Source organism: Euprymna scolopes, chromosome 2, assembly GCF_053919585.1.
Source record: "Euprymna scolopes isolate OS-2025 chromosome 2, ASM5391958v1, whole genome shotgun sequence".
NCBI classification, from domain to species: domain Eukaryota; kingdom Metazoa; phylum Mollusca; class Cephalopoda; order Sepiida; family Sepiolidae; genus Euprymna; species Euprymna scolopes.
Genome location: NC_136483.1, coordinates 119748511 through 119766747, shown reverse-complemented (window position 1 = coordinate 119766747; position 18237 = coordinate 119748511). Strand labels below are relative to the sequence as shown.

The 18237-nt window shown below is 34.1% G+C and overlaps 1 protein-coding gene across 13 annotated transcripts in view; it reads right to left on the bottom strand.

The window, feature by feature from the left end:
* Positions 1-18237, bottom strand: part of LOC145295197 (uncharacterized) — a 103364-nt gene that overhangs the window by 63340 nt on the left and 21787 nt on the right. Inside the window, exon 1 of one of the 13 annotated variants that reach the window (XM_080141457.1) lies at positions 2676-2780. The exons of the other annotated variants lie outside the window; for them this stretch is intronic. The gene's annotated coding sequence lies outside the window, so the exon portion shown is untranslated. Of the gene's footprint in view, positions 1-2675; positions 2781-18237 lie in introns of those variants that run through there. 13 annotated transcript variants of the gene reach the window in all.

The following is an 18237-nucleotide window of genomic DNA, read 5'->3' as shown; positions in this document are numbered from 1 at the left end:
CCTTCCCTCTGATAGAGGTCCATCATTCCTCTTAATGAAACTAACAGACTTTCTGCATAAGGGAGTAGCAACAAGCCGCACAACCGCCTATAACCCACGGGGAAATTGCCAGGTGGAACGACTGAACGTGACCCTATGGAAACCAATATCGCTAGCGTTGAGGTTGAAAAAGTTGCCAATTTCTCATTGGGAAACAGTTCTACACGATGCCATACACTCCACCCGTTCCTTACCGTGTACTGCTCTTTAATGCTACACCTCACGAGAAGATATTCCAGTTCAACCGTAAATCAACATCTGGCATCTCTCTTCCCAGGCTCGGTCTTATGTTTGTAATGTTTGGTGAATGATATCACAGTAAAATGAAACAATGACAGACCAAGCTGAAAATGTATCCAATGAAGGACAAATCTTGTGAGTGATGGAAGAGTGACAATTTTTTCTAAGTGAGTAAAAGTTACATTCATTCTAAGTATGAATGTTTTGTGAAAATCAGGTAGGGAGGAATTAATGTAAGAAATCAAATGAAACTGTCAATTTCCGGAAACATACATATTGGCAAGAAGTGTGATCACTGGTGCTTATAGTTCATGGTAATTGAATTTAGAGGGGATAAAAAGATTTCATTTTATTAATATAGTAAATTATGCATACAAAACTCAAGTCGTCAGTTTTACTCAGTGTAGTGATCAAATTATCAAATTGACCAAACTTTTGAGTTAAGTTTAACAGTATCCAAAATTGTATGGGGGGAACATATTGCTTCATTTAAGCAATCATTGAAACTTGCATCCTATTGAGATGCATTTACACTGATAAATAGCATTCCGGCTCTTAACAGATTTATCTTTAAGAGATAGTTTAAATCAATATGTATTGTAAACAGATGTAGTCATTAATGGTAAAGATGTCGGAGAAATGCAGAATATTGTATTTTTTTTTTAAGAAATAAAGTGAAATACATTTTGCACGGTCAGTGACATTGATAACTTTAATTTAGCGATTCTTTATACCCACAAATTTGATTTTAATGCATTCTCAGCAAATTTATGTTATGATTCCTGAGATAAGAGCAGTGTAAAAGAAAATAAATTATATCTCATAAGAAAATAGTCATTTGCAATTTATGCAAGATAGGACAATATCACTAATAGTATCAATGAATTTATCTCCCCCTTCTAAATAAAAATAAAAAGGGGGGGGGACCAGAATTCAAGAATACACATTCAAAGAATGATTGATCCTAAGAAGCCGCTCCTGTTCTGATGAAGGGTGAAAACGAGGTACTGAGCAGAGATTACTTGTTCACAGTAAACTGCATGCACAACTAAGAAATGTATTCCCCTGATCCTTCTCACAAAATTAAATTGTACAGTTACAAAGAAAAAAAAACAATGGGTAGGTCAATCCTTAGCTTGAAATGGGGGAATAAAAAAGCAAGAAAAGAAAATAAAGAAAAAAGTTAAGAGACATCCAACAGGCTTTCTGTATTAATATTCTGTATCAATATTGACTTGTCTTTGGGACACAGGATACATAACATCTGACTGTAGTGACAAATGTTATAACTATTGCAATAATATTGTTAGTCAAATTATTTGGACTTGTTTTTACATTTATTTTTCATATTTTGAATTAGCAATTAAAGTGTTTTGTTAAAAAAAAAAAAAAAAAAAAGAAAAAAAAAAGTGACCAAATGCTTTGAATAATTATTTTAAATAAATATTTTACAAACCAAAGCACTTCAAGTCCTCAAAATACCACCGTTTTATTTGAAAATGAATATACTTTCAAATAAATTAAATGTACATTATATATTTTAAAAGTTTTAAGCAAATAAAGTGCTAAAAAATGTTATAAAACAAGCAAAAATACTTCAGTTTTCCAAACGTTACGTTTTCTGTTAGTGACATCACTTGTTTTAAATGAAATTTATTTTTGTCTATTTGTCGTAATTCTTAAGTTTCACACCCCTTAAGAATTACGACAAACAATAAATTTCATATTTAAAAGTAATTTGATGTCCAAAATCTAAGGCATAACATTTTCAAAGGCCAATAATTACGACCCATTAACCATAAATATGGGGGAGGTGGTGGTGATGTGTGTGTGTGTGTGTGGGGGGGTCAAACGCCTTAAAAAAAAAAAAAAAAAAAAAAACTTCCTTAATCTTACCTCTAACCCTAGGTATGAGTGGTAAGCTGCCTCCTTAAAACCTTTAGCCCTAACAATAACACTAAGTCTAAATAGTAAGCTCCTCACCAAACAAAGTTCCTTGGTAAGCTACATATATCTATTAAAAAAAAAAAAAAAAAAAAACATCCTCCCTTAAAGTGCACCATTTATCACCCATAAAAAATAGTCAATGCTAGAATGGTCTCGAAATGGTGAATTATTTTACATTAAAATATGGTAAATTTTATTGCTTAATTTTCTGTTTTAACAAAGATATAGCATTTTTACTGAAAAAGTAGTGTAAAAAATGTGACAAAACAGTCTTCAAAGGAAAAATATCCAAACGTGTGAGGCACAAAAATAGTTATAACTTCCTTGATTTTAATTGGATTTTAAAAATTGAAAAAGATTCAAAGCTCATCAAGCTCTTTCTATAGATACCAATATTGAAATATTTTAAGCGATTTCAATTTTTTCATGCATATTGCTACACAACCTACCTGCCATATCTAATACCATCAGGGAAAGACGCCTACGATTTGCCAGTTACTGAGGAGCAAGCATGAATTGGTGAATGATGTATTGCTATGAACTCCATGAAAAAGAATTTTTAAAAACTACCTAGTAAATATATCCGGTAAACCAATTTTTTTTTTTTTCTTTTACAAAGTAGTCACCACTTACAAAGCCCAAAGGCCACTCAAAGATAATGGTTAAATTTTTTTTTTTATTTGAATGTTGGCCTTATCTCACATTTCAAACAAAATAATTCAACGATTGTGTGCAAATTTTAGTTAGCAAGTTCATAATTCACCCTAGAGCATGTATACAATTCAGTGTAATGTTGGATCTTTTTTAATATCTAAAGTTTATACATATCTTCTAATTAATAGATTATAAATTTCAAAATATATCTTCTGAAACACAAGATAGTTAACATGGAAATATTTTATTTGTAAATCATACCATTTAGGGATTGTGCCCACTAAAAAAAAAAAAAAAAAAAAAAAAAAAAAAAAACTATGTAAAGTGGATCGAGTTTAATTATGAAATGTCATGAGATAAAGAAAAAAAAACTCAAAATGGAAAAATCATACCGTGTGTGGTGGTGGGGAGGGGCCTCCTGCTAAACACTAACAAAGAATTTATTTTTTTAGCAACTCAAAACGACAAACATGTCTAGGTATATAACAATATATTCTTAAATGGGAAATTGTTCAAATAGTGTTAGAACCTAAACTTATTAAACTTTCAATTAATGACGTTATTGAGTATCTTCAGTTTATCCTGGACAAAATATATATATTTATGTGATCATTTATTTGGGAATACCAACGAAGAAGCAATACTAATTAGCAAATATTAACTAAGTTCAGGATCGTTTAATGTGATCTTTGACCAAACATTGGTTGCCAGTGATAGATCAAATTCAAAGTTTTATTTGCAAGTCGTTTTTTCTATGTATTTAAAAAGAAAATACAACTTTGTTATATATGGATCATGGAATTGCATTCATCTGCAAAAGAATCTAATTTGCATATTCTTTTAAACATTCATTTCCCTATTAGTTTTTTGGGTTTTCTTACAAGATGATCATCTTCAGTTAACTATTACATGTAATAATATTCATGCAGATATTCTACATGATTTATACTTTTGTAATATCTATGTAAAAAGGTTATGGTAAATACAAACCTTTCTCTCTCTCATATCTATATATATATATATATATATATAAATGTAATTTTTGGTTCGTTCAAGGTTTATACAACTATTTCTACATTAACAATTTGAAATTTTCAGACAACCCATCTTTAGAGTCGAGGGATGTTTTTATGTTATTAAAATAAATTGACATCGCCAATTATTAAAATATTAAATAAAATAAAATATTTTCGTAATCCGTTAGTGTGAACCTGTTTTGTTGATAGAACTGAACTTCCGGTTCGATTCATTTCACACCCGCGAATGGACGAAACTAACTAGAAGATTTCATTTTCTGTTTACTCGATAAGTAAAAAAAAAATTCATTTGTTTATCTTCCAAATGTTTTAATTTAAGCATTTTTTCTTTATTATATCAGGCTAAAAAAAAAAAAAAAAAGTTTGTCGCTTGCTTTTTGAGTCGAAGTCGTTTTTTTTGTTTTTGTTTTTTTTTCGATATAAGAAAATATGAACTTTTTATTATTATTAACACTATTGTTTGGTAAAAGTACAGTTTTTTTTTTTTCGAATAAATTTTACGGATTGGTAACTTGCTTAAATAATATTTGGTGCTAATGCAGAGAATGGTCTACGCTATTTTTTAAATCGTATTTCCAGGTTTAATTAAAGTTTTATTATATGCTTTTTTTTTTTTATTCAATTGTAAGGTTAAAATACAGATTAGGTACAAAACACCCTCCCCTCCCCATGTTAAGAATGGCTTTTTAAATAACATTATTTCAGCACGTATCACTCTGCATGAGTACCGTACTTCACCTAACAATTTAATAAACAAAACATGGTACTTATGCAGAGAAGGTACCGTGCTAAAATAATGCTATTAAGAAAGCCATTCTTAACATGGGAAAAGGAGGGTGTTCTGTAACTATTTTATACTTTCACCTAACAATTTAATAAACAAAAAATAGTACTATCGTTATTTAGAAAGCTATTAACATGAGGGAGTTTTGCATCTATTCTATACTTTCACCTAACAGTTTAATAAACAAAAATAGTAGTTATACATAGAAAAAATTCTTAACACGGGGATGGTATTTTGTAACTATTCTGTCCTTTCACCTAACAATTTAATAAAACATGGTACTTATGCAGAGAAGCTACCCTGCTGAAATAATGACATTATTTAAAAAGCCATTCTTAACATGGGAATAGGGGTGTTTTGTAACTATTCTGGACCTAACAATTTAATAAACAAAAGTTAAACTTAAGCAGACAAGGAACAGTACTGAAGCATTAACATTTAGAAAGCCATTCTTAACATGGGGAGGGAGGATTTTTTTTTTTTTTTTTTTTTTTTTTTTTTTTTAACTATTCTGTACTTTCGGTGCTAATGCAGAGAGTGATCCGCGCTATTTTTTAAATCGTATTTCCACGTTTAAAGTTTTTTTTTTTTTTTATTCAATTGTAAGGTTAAAATACAGATTAAGTACAAACCCCCTCCCCTCCCCATGTTAAGAATGACTTCTTAAATAATAACATTATTTTAGCACGGATCACTGTATGAATACCGATTAACGTTTTGTTCTTACCGTATTTTGTTTTTGTTTTAAGAAAACCTTTTTAACAAAAATTGAAAGTGCACGTTTTTCTTTTCTTTTACAGAAGTTGTTTTTATATAAGAAAATATGAATGTTTTTAAAGAAATTGGGTACTCATGCACCTATTGATCCGTGCTGAAATAACGTTATTATTTAAAAAGTCATTCTTAACATTGGGAGAAGAGGGTGTTTTGTACCTATTCTGTACTTTAACCTTACAATTGAAAAAAAAAAAAAAAAAAAAAAAAAAAAAAAAGGTAAATTTTTAGATTAGGTCCACCTCCACAATTTTCTTTTAAATGACGACTTTTGTAGGTTTTCGACTATGCTGAATATGGAAATCGATTGAAATTTTGCAGAAATAAGTAGTTATCGAGATATTAAAAATTTGTATAATGCATTGTAATCTCTGGCAGCCATCTTTTTTTACACGCTTGCACGCGTCATAAACAAATCTACACGCGTAAAAAAGATGGCCGCAAAAGAATACAATGCATAAAACAACTATTTATATCTCGATAACTACTTATTTCTGCAAAATTTCAATGCGATTTCTGTATTCAGCATAGTCGGAAACCTTGAGAAGTCATCATTTAAAAGAAAATTGTGGAGGTGGATCTAATCTAAAAAAAATACCAAAAAGAAAACCCAAAAAAACCTTAATTAAAGTTGGAAATATGATTTAAAAAAAAAATAAATAAATAAAAAATAGCGCGGATGAGTAAGTGCATTAGCACCCATTAATCGACTAACGTGACCTTATTGCCAAATAAGGTCTGGCTACAATGTTGAACGCTTTTTTTTTTTTTCAAGTTAAATTCAACTTTCACAATATCTTTTTTTAATAAATTGTTAGTTAAAAAAGCGCAGAATAGTTACAAAACACCATCCTCTCTCTATTGTAAGAATGGCTGAAAAAAATATTAGGTACTCATGTAGAGTGATCCATGCTGAAATAATAACGTTATTTAAAAAGCCATTCTTAATATGGGGAGGGTGTTTTGTATCTATTCTGTACTTTAACCTTACAATTGAATGCAAAAACATATCAGAAAACTTGGAAATACGATTTAAAAAAATAGCGTGGATCAATAAGTTCATTAGCACCAGAAATTGTTAGGTGAAATACAGAAAGGTTTCTATCAAGAAAACCATTATTTTTTTTTTTTTTTGCTATTCTTACCAAGGAGAGGGGATGGTGTTTTGTCACTATTCTGTGCTTTCAACTAACAATTTATTAAAAAACAAAAAAAAAAACAAAAAAAAAAAAACAGAAGGTAAATTTTCACATTAGGTCCACCTCCACAATTTTTAACATGGGTAGGTTGGGGGGGGGGGGGTTTATTCTGAAAGCCGTTTTTAACATGGGGAGAATGGTGGTATTTATTCCAAAAGCCGTTTTTAAAAGACTAAAGACAGGTAAAAGGTTATCCGAAAGCCGTTCTTAATATGGGGAGGTTGAGAGTGTTTATTCATGGCCGTCAGTGAATTATAGTGCATAGTACAGGTCTTTATATCTCGAAAACTAATTGCCTCTGCAAATTTTAAATGAGATTTTCTTATTCAGCATAGTCAAATTGTGGAGATGAACCTAATGTAAAAAAAATACCCTCCCCCAAAAAAGATTGTGAAATTTAAATTTAAGCGCGGTACTAAAAATAAAAATTAGATAGAAAAATACACCTTTGGGTTTGTATTTGCACAAAGACTTGAAAAAGTTGTCAACAAAAACAAGTATATAACAAGTAAATATTTTCAAAGGCAAGATAAGTTACTTTTCTACCTAATTGGATAACTTCTAGTGTTTTTATTGGGTTTGTACTACTGTACATATAGATTCGAAAAAGTTGTCAAAAAATAAATGTATAATAAATATTATCAAAGGCAAGATATGTTACTTTATTACCAAAATGGATCATTTTTTTTTTTTTTTAATGTAAAATGTTTATTCAGCTCAAAAAACACTGCGTTTACTGCTATATTTGAAAATTACAAATAGGGGCAGACTGTTAAACACATTAGGTTTGGGAAAATGAGTTAAAACTAAGAAAACTATACAAAATACTGTTAAAAAACACCGAATACATGTTTGCCTATGTCACGGTAACATATATTGAGTGGGTTCCTGACAGTATTTTGTATAGTTTTTTAGTTTTAACTCATTTTCCCAAACTTAATGTGTTCAACTGCCGCCATTTGTATTTTTCAAATATACAGATAAACACTACATGTTTTCGAACCGATTAAACATTTTACACTAAATAAGAACACTAAAATCCAGTTAGGTAGAAAAGTAACTGATCTTGCCTTTGATAACATTTGTTATATTTATTTTTCAACAACTTTTTCGTTTCTGTGTTTAGTAATACAAACCCGTTTTATTTACTATAACGTTTAGTCGGCTCCAAAAATAGTGTTGATCAGTGTATTTGAAAAATACAAATGGTGATGGACACTTGATGATGTTAAGTTTGAGAAAATGATTTAAAACTTTAAAAAATATACAAAATACTATCAGAAACCCACCGAATATGTCAGCCTATGTCACAATAACATAATCAGTAGGTGTCTGACACTGTTTTGTATAGTTTTTAACTGATTTTCCCAAACTTAACGTATTCAACAGAGTTCGCGACCATTCATCTTTTTCAAATACATAGATAAACACTGAGTTTTGAGCCGATTAAACATTTTACATTAAATAAAAACACTAAAAAATTATCCAGTTAGATAGAAACGTAATTTACCTTACCTTTGCTTTCATTTATTCGTTTTTGGACAACTTTTTCGAATCTGTGAATAGTAACCCCCCGCCCCCTTGCCCAAATATTAATTAAAAACTCACATTTTTGAATACAATAAAAAAAGAAAACTATTTAGCGTTTCAACGTTTAGCAACTTTCGGCTTAATCCACTGAATGTTGGTCAAGCCCAAGCCATGATTGATGGTAACTCCCGAGGATCCGGATCCAATTCTGCAAGCGTACTATTTTTTTTTTCATTTTCGCCTTTTTTTTTTTTTTTTTTTTTTTTTTTTTTTTGGAGTGGATTGCTTTACTAAGAATATAAGAAACATGCATTATTTCTTTATTAGAATTTTCCATTACACGAAATTAAGCCACAGCAACGCGTGGTAGGGTACAGCTAGTATACATATAATTTTTTTAAATTTTGCCTACTATACCCCCCTGTCGGTTTTTGGTCTACAGACATGAAACTATATAGGTATTCAACCCCATGCCAAACTTTATATTTGGATTTTAGCCGGGAAGTGTGAAGAAAAAAAAAAAAAAAATTTGTGAGGTGATGGTCAAACAACGGCATTACAAATATGCATGTGTAACATAATAGCTATTGGTTCATGTTTTAATTTTAGCTTTGCAGCAAAAAAGATCTTCATTGTTCAGGAATTAATGTCAAAGGAAAAAGTAAATTGTAAGCTTAACGTTTTGGTTTCAATCCTCGGTGGTGGCACTTTTTTTTTTTTTTTTTTTTTTTTAAATCATTACTATATATTGGGTCCAATATAATATAAATACAAAATATGCATTAATCAAAATATATTAAACTGTATTTTACAACCGGGCAATGCCAGGCGACCTGCTAATAGAAGTATAAAGAGGATGTCCTTTTTATGTTTTGCTTAGTTGGAAAGTTTTAGGTTTTACTTTATAGTAATTTGAAAATATCATGTAAGTATGCATGTAGTTCCTGTCTGTTCCTTACCTAAGATTTGAAAGATGGAATCCCCTAACAACCATATATACTAGGCTAAATATATATTTTTATTTTGTTGTAACGCATTAAATTTTCCTAAAAGCTGCATAAATAGAAAAAAATGCTAGTCAATTTGAGAATTGAATAAAAATGTTAAGGGTGTCCAAATCAACATTTTTATGTGCACAGGGTTCTCCATGGATCCTGAGGAAACTGTCGGAAGAGTGTTAGAACCTAAATTTATCAAACTTTCAATTAATGAAACTTGAATTATGTGCCAAGAATTATAAAAATCTGTTAAAGAATGTTGTGAACTGGTAAATTCAATCCCACGAACCCCTGCTAATGTGTGTATACAATATACATGTATAACACGTGAATCAGGATGTCATGGGTTCTGTCCCACATTACAGCATCTTTGGCAAAAGCCTAAGAAAACATGAAAAGCTTCATAAGCCAGACAGCAGGTTCTGGGAATGGATAGCAACGACCAGATTTTGCCAGTCATCACATACATACTTCATATACACCATATTGCATGCCTCAGGGTTCATACAGATTTTCAATGTCCATTTTCAAGGCTTTTCAAAGTTTTTTTTATTAAGGCCTTCTCCAGACAATTCAAGTTTTCAAAAAAAAAAAAAGGGGGGGGGGGGTTACAAGCCACAGCAATTAAAAAAAAGGTGGTATAAAAATAAATAAATAAATGTTACCATAGGCAATAAAAGTTATTTTGCAACCCACCTGCATCATTTTTTGGTGTTTTGAAGTAGTTTTAAATTTTTTTTTTTTTTTTTTTTTTTTTTTACTTCATCTCAAATATTAACTCCTTACGGCTTTTAAATTTCCAACCAAGATGGCTACTGTCTTATCCATTTTTTTTTTTTTTTTTTTTTACTGACCATCCTCAATCATTACAAATTTTTTTTTTTTTGGGGGGGGGGGGGTCATCATTGGAGAGCCCCATCTGCAAAGGGCTAATTTTATTCATGGCATTTGCCAATTCAAATTAACTTTAAAAAATGTTTGACCATTAGATGAAATATTAGAGTCTACAATTTTCAGTTAGCACTGACTTAGTTTTTTTTTTTTTTTTATATTATAAAACCTACTCTAAAGTTGGGAGTCAGATTTTCTTTTTAGAAAACCTTACTTAAAGAATTAGTGGATTAAATAGAATTTGTTTATATTTAAAAAAAATTCAATCCAAACATAATTGGTTATATAAAAAATGTTTTCAAATGTAAATAAAGTTAATCTAACTTAATAAAGAAAAAGCAACTTTTCAACATAGAACAAAATTAAAAATGTTTTAATACTATGAGTGCTATAAGTATTTGAAGTTTAAATTTAGAGCCCTTTTTTTTTTTTCTTTAATTCATTTCCTATCAGTATCCAATATTCACTAATATCTCTATGCATTTCAATCAACCAAAACATTAATTTTACTCGATATATATAATAGTAAAAGTTTCTAGCCTCTGTAATAAGACTAAAAAGACCTTGATTGAGATGCTCAGTGAATATAATTTTTGGAAATTAGGTAATTTTACAAATAAACTTTTATTCATTAATTAGAAAAAAAATTGTATTATAATAAACTAGAAAAGTTATAGCTGGCATTGATCAAAAATGAACAAGGATCACTGTATACTATTGCCTCCACCCCAAGTAAAACTGTCTGATATCTGATATGAACACAAATGCCACAAAATTATAGCAAGATCCATGCCAACATATATAGCCTTTGACACTGCTGTTATGCATATTTCTTCTACAACTACATTTTCTCACTTGTAAACCGAGCTCTCTAGTAGAGGAAGTAATGGATTCGATTCTACATTAGTCTTCATAATTTAGAGAGTTCTCTTAAGGAACAAGTACAAAAACATAACTTCATTCACTTTTGGTGAACAGACATGGATGATGTCTGGATTAAAAATCACAGCTTGAAACGCTTACCTCACCAAATCATGATTCAACAAAAATGTCTAAATGAGAAAGATAAAATTCCAAATGTCAAAGTTCCTATTTACAATGCCTCCCCACGGGACAGAGTTAGACACCAGGGTCGTTTTTTAATGTGGAGAAAAGGAACAAAAATAAAAATTGTCTCAGTCGTGAAGGATTTCTCCTCCACTGACAGAACAAGAAATTGAAGTGTAGATCTGAAGAACAGATACTACACTTAATGTCAAAGTTGATACTTTCTCGTGTAGTTGTCTAACAAGAACAGGACATAAAATTAAGTTCTCTATAATAAAGTAGTCGATAACTCCCCTCACCTTTAAAACATAATAGATTAACAAATACTTTATCTGCTATCCTATTATGCTAAACCTGCATGTGCATTTCCAGAAATTCATTTTAGTCTCAATATTTATATTTTCGGAATCACCATACTCTCCTAAATAAACCTTCTGAAGAGAAGGTGACCCCCGTTTTTACTCTATCACTGCCACTAAATTCAGTGCTACTTTTTCTTTAAAAATAAAAAATCCTAATTATTCCACAATACTTAAACACTTCATATTTTCTTTTATAAAAATGTACACTATGAGTTTTAACACCTGCACTAGTATGCCCCCACCCCATTTACAGAAATAATATTCCTTCATTTTTATTGAATCAATATTTCATTAATTTACTACAAGTGTTTTTTTTTTTTTTACTGGTTATGTTTATTTTGTGGATGTGGGCAGTGAATTTTAAGTTAAACCTCAGGTTATTTCATATTCAGTAGGTTTTTGAGGACATCCTTTTTGTCAATTTTGTTCTATGTGCCTTTGTTAAACATTTCTAACATACTACTACAAAAGTAATTAGAATTGCTTTATTATTATTATTGCTCAGGCTCTATGTGCTGTTCATAACTGTGTATAAGTTTAACTCATGTCAAGGTAACCTACATCTAAAATTTCAAGTGTTTAGACCCAAAATTGGCAGAGTTTGGTCGAGTCTACACTTTAAACTTTGACCTCTTGAACGCCAAATTTTCGCCCAACAACTGATTAAAAAGCTTAAGAGGGTAAAAATAGGGGGAATTAGTTTTGAAAGCCGATTTATAATTTTTTTGTAGGTTTCCGACTACTTTTTGATTGTATTTGAAAGATTAGAAACTAAATTTCCTAAAGTAAAAAAAATATTTGTACACGTCAAAAAAAAAAAAAAAAAAAAAAAAAAAAAAGTTATGAAAAATATTTTCACGGCAAGCTAACCAATTCAGCTAAATTTTGAAGTTAAATAAATTCATTGTAAAAATCCTTTAAAAAGATAAATATTAGTTTTCTGGGTCTATTTCAAAGATAATTAGTAAAGTCCTAAGATATTGAATTAAAATAAAGAAAAAAACCCTTGTTTGTGTAGTACTTACCAACAAAACAAACGCCCACGTGTTTGCCTTGTATAGGCATGCGCGACAACAAAACTTGGGTTTTTATAAGCGGAAGTCTCGAGGTTGTCAGGAATCTACAGGCGCATGCGCAAGAGGAGGGATTCAGATAGTGGTATAAAAGGCAGGTCAAGTGAGAAGGTTGTTGTTGTTGTCATTGGACATTACAGTGACACGTGCGTTAGCAGGTGATTAAGAGGCTGTTTTTTTTTTGTGTGTCAAGTCGTGCACCTCGGTGAAGGTGAAGGTCATAAGCTGTTTCGGCTATTTCGTTTTGTCTCTTTTCCTGGACAACTATGGCTGGGGCAAAGTTTGATTTAAAACTGATACCCGAATTCGTCGGATCCACTTCTGTTGTCGACTGGGTCGAAAGGGTTGAGCTGACCTGCAACCTCTGTGAAGTAAAGGGGGTGCATACCGTGATTCCCCTGAGATTGGCTGGAGGCGCCCTAGGTGTACATCAGCAACTTAGTGCCGTGGAGAAGGCTGAGGTTACCTGTATAAAAAATGCTTTATACAAGGCATTTGCCATGGATCCCTGCACGGCCTACAAAACATTTGCCTCTAGGAAGCTCATGCCAGGAGAAACCGTGGACGTCTTCTTCGCAGAGCTGAAGAAACTTGCAGTTCTATTTGGCAATGGAGTGTCAGAGCAAACACTGGCGTATGCGTTTGTGGCCGGCCTTCCCACCCATGTTAAGCAACTGTTGAGGGCTTCCACCAGCGTATCTGTAATGCCCATGGAACATTTGTTAGAACGCGCTCGAGCCATTATCAGAGATGAGGAGGACCTGAGGGAACCGGTTGTAATGATGGCGCAGGCAGCCAAGACTAATGCTGAAAAGAGTCCCAGTTTGAGACCCACGACCAATGGGAGATGTTTCTGCTGTGGCCAGCGAGGCCATTTCGCAAGTTGTACTAATAAAGGGGCGGGAGTGCCCGCTGTCATAGGAGAACATATTCTCTCCTATGATTGGATTAAGAAATATATAAATATTTCTTATAATATATAAATATGTTTGATATATTAATTAAAACATTAAGACGTTTCTAGAATGTTGTTATTCATAAAAATAAATAATAATCGGCGTCTATAAATATAAAAAGGCGTAGAACGCCTTTTTGCTCCTTTTTTGAGTCTCTAGAAGGTTCCAGGAAGTTCCTTTTAAAACTCATAAAAGAAACGCTATTGGTGGGTAAAGTCAGTTCATGACATATTTTGGGATGCAAAAAGAGGCAACCAACGTTCGAATTCCGGCTTCCACATAAGGCCGTAAAAACAAAAACCTCACTGAAAAACTGGCTGTCTGGATTCTGGTAAAGAATTTATTTATTCTTTGAGTTTGTTGACCGAAACTCATATACATATAAAAATACACTAAATAAAACATTTCAAAACAATACATTAAGAATTACGATCTTTATGATCTAAGGGAGACAATTTATTAGCGAGTTGTCGCCCTTCAAACATAGTAATCTTTTCTTTTGTTTTTTATTGTTAATTTATTTTTAAATAAATTTCGTTTTCGTTAAATCTTTTTCTTTTGTTTTTATTTTATTACATGTGGGTGCCGATAAATCCCTAGACCATACGAGCTATGATCGGCACATATGTAATCCCGCACTGTTTTCAATGTGGTAGTTATGGACATTTATCCCAAAATTGTGCGGGAAATGCATCAGGGGGCAGGACGTCAGCACCGCCCTGTTCCCCGGACAAGATTTAATTGAGGCTTAACCGACAATAAATGTGTACGTGGACCAAGTGCCTTGTTCAGTTCTTCTCGACTCCGGGTGCTCACACACCATCATGAGTGCCAAGTTGTGTCGAAACTGGACAAAGCAGAACATCAAAGTAACCACAATAGGTGGCAATACACAATCTTGCTGTGGAGCCGGAAATGTCAAAGTCCCACAGACTCTGGTGTGGCCGCGGACATTAATGTGCTGGTGATGCGAGGGGATTTGCTGAGATTCGATGTACTGTTGGGATATGATGCTATAAAGGCACTGGGGGGAGTGGTTATCGGAAGAGAAGGAACTTGAGGCATGGGTCCAGGATGGATGGCTGATCCCCTACCCCAACAAGCTGGGACCACCCAAGGGTCTGATTCCCTTAATGGCAGTAGTCCACCATAACAATCAAAAGTTTGTCCGGTGCTGGACTATCGTGAACTCAATAGATACATTGAGACGTACACTGCCGATGCTGACAGCAAGCTGAGAGAATGGCGCCAGAAGGGCTCCAATGTATCTATAGTAGACTTGCGGAAAGCTTATTTGCAGGTGCGAGTGGATGAGACATTGTGGCCATTCCAGACAGTGTGGTTCCGGGGTCAGAGATACTGCCTTACTTGACTTGGCTTTGGACTGAATGTGGCACTGCAAATCATGAAGACCATCGTAAATGCAGTGTTGTCTCAGGAAAAGACCACTGAGGACGCAGCATCGGCCTATATTGACGATGTGTACGTCAATGAAGATGTACAATCTGCGTCGCACGTCAGAGAAAAGTTAGCTCAATTCGGGTTGGAGTGCAAGGATCCTGAACGTCTGAGGGATGGAGCACGGGTATTAGGATTGGACGTTTGCGGGAAAGACAGTACCTTACGATGGAGGCGTGGCAGTGAGATTCCAAACATTCCTGATGTTATTACGCGGCGGACTATTTTTTTCCTTGTGTGGGAAACTTATTGTCACTTACCAGCGTGTGGCTGGCTCCGAGCAGCTGTGGGAGTCATCAAACGCAGGGCAAGTTTAGTAACTACAGATTGGGATGATGTATCTGATGATGCTCTTCTAACTGATAACGACAGAAACCCTAGAGAGAGTTAACAAGGAGGACCCTGCCCGTGGAGAATGGTGTGTCGATGGGGACACTGAATGTGTGGGTTGACGCTAGTTCTTTGGCATTGAGAGTGTTATTGGAGCAACGTGGAAATGTAATTGAATACGCGAGCTGGCTGCGACCCGTGAATGATGCTCAACACATCAACCTGGCAGAACTGGATGCTGTTGTGAAGGGTTTAAATTTGGCACTGCAATGGCAGTCAAAGAAGTTACACTTGTACACGGATTCTCTCTGCGTCTACCACTGGGTGTCCGACACTCTTTCGAGACGAACGAGAATCTGCACTAAGGCAGCCAGTGAGATGTTAATCCGGCGGAGGCTAAACACCCTGAAGAGTCTGGTATCAGAGTATGACCTGTCGGTGAGTGTAACGCTCGTGGCATCACACTAATCGTGCCGACCAACTAACCCGTGTGCCTCACAAATGGTATGAAGTTGTGAAGACAGGCGTGGAGTTCGCTGCTCGATCTTGCGCAGTTGGCGCGATTAGCTCATGCCAAATACAAAGAATTCATGTGCAGAGTGGACATCCAGGTATCAAAAGAACTGTATTTTGCGAGGCGTGTGGACCCGGCAGTGACAAGGGCGGATGTCAGGCAGATCCGCAAGCACTGTGAGGCATGCCAGTCTATCGATCCTGCACTTGAGCAATGGCAGAAGGGGCAATTGAAGGTTGAGCATGTGTGGCAACGATTAGCGATGGATATTACCCATTACAGTGATAAGCCCTTTCTAACCCTTATCGACTGTGGACCCACTCGTTTTGCACTCAGCGAATGTTGTCCGCCGGAAGAGATATTGACGAACAATGATGCTGCTTTTTGTAGCCACCAAGTTCGGCAGTTGTTGAATGAGTGGGCTGTCCGATTACGACTACGATGTGCTCATGTGCCATCAGGGAACGGCATTGCTGAGATGGCTCCCATCGCAGCATCAAGAGAATTGCTGCCAGAAAGCAATGCATTATTACGGAGGCCACGTATTGGTATAACATCACACCAAAGGATGGGAAGACACTAACAACAGCACCGGCCAATGCCATACACAAATACCGTGTTAGGATAAAGGGCATTGACACTGTCCAGCCAATCGACGATGAGAGTCATGACAAATACAAGGTAGGGGATCCAGTTTGGGTTAGACACCCTGGAAACCGGTGCACCACCAAGTTCAAGTGAGGACGAATATCTGGAGTGGTCAGCCAGCAGTCGATCCTTGTTGATGGAACCCCACGCCATGTGCGCGATCTTCACCCAGCGAGTGAAGTACATCCCACAACTACAGAGAGCGATGAATCATCAGATGATGAGCTGCTGATGAGTGAGGTCACCGAGCAAGAGAGTGGTAGTTGTAGTTCGTCTGATCAGGCAGGATCAGAACCAGAACCACACCCAGAACCAGAACCTGAAACAGAGATTGTAAATACCACCCTTCGCAGAAGCCAACGAACTAAGAGGCCAACCCCGGAGTGCAGTCTATGTGATCATCAGATCAGTAGGGAGTGTAGTACTTACCAACAAAACAAACGCCCACGTGTTTGTGCCTTGTATAGGCATGCGCAACAACAAAACTTGGGTTTTTATAAGTGGAAGTCTCGAGGTTGTCAGGAATCTACAGGCGCATGCGCAAGAGGAGGGATTCAGATAGTGGTATGAAAGGCAGGTCAAGTGAGAAGGTTGTTGCTGTTGTTGTCATTGGACGTTACAGTGACGCGTGCGTTAGCAGGTGATTAAGAGGCTGTTTTTTTTTTTTTTGTGTGTCAAGTCGCGCACCTCGGTGAAGGTAATAGTTTGTGCAAAAATAACTTAATTAGCCCCCAAAAAACAAGTAATTTACCATTCGCCGTAAATGCAACAATGGTTTGTAAACAATTATAAGAAGGCCTAAAATTTGAGCCAATCGAAACGCTGTTTCAAAATGAAGTCATGATAGTAAAAGGAGGTAGGGATATCAGGTTTCTCCCCCGCCCCAGACATGCATCCATACATTTCTATTCTGAACGCCTGTATCAATTTTTATCATTTTTTAATTTCTTTTTTTATGTTCCTGCTTTTAATTTTTTTTTTTTTAATTATTGTTCGAGATTATATAAAAATTGTTATGCCGAAAGTTTCACATTCTTGCGAGCAAGGAAATTAAAATCTTGCATATAAAAATTATGTCAAATTTGTAATAAAAAAATTTTTTTGCTATTATAATTTTTGTGAAAATATTAAATAAACAATGCTTAATTCAATGGTAATATCGGCAGTTCGAGAAATTCATTTGAGCTGTATCGAATTCATTAATACAGACTTTAGGGGCTTTTTTCGTAATGTTTCTGTAAAAATTTAATTTTTGTTACAAATTACAATGCTTTATTTATATAAAAATAGCAAAAATTCTTGCATTTTTTATTTACTACTGAAAACCATAACTTCAGTAAAGGTATTTTTTGTTTAAACAGAATACATTTCACTCAGATTTAAATAAAAATAATTAGTTCATTATATTCCGCGATCATTATTTGAAAATTTCATTAAAATTGGTTAATTTCCTGATTTTTGGTGAATTTTTAAGTAAAGGGAGGCGTCAAAATGTTTATACATTTTGAGCATCGGCATTCATTTTGCCCGTACCTACTGAATACCCTTTATGTAAAATTTCAAATGTTTAGACCTAAAATCGTCTGAATAGTTTGCTAGAGACTGCAAAGGTCAAATCTTTTTAACTTTGACCCCTTGGCAGTCATATTTTTGGCCAAAAACCGATTAAAAAGCTTGCCCTATGTCTGCATACACTTTATGCAAAATTTCAAATGTTTAGACCCAAAATTGGCTGAGTAATTTGGTAGAGACCACA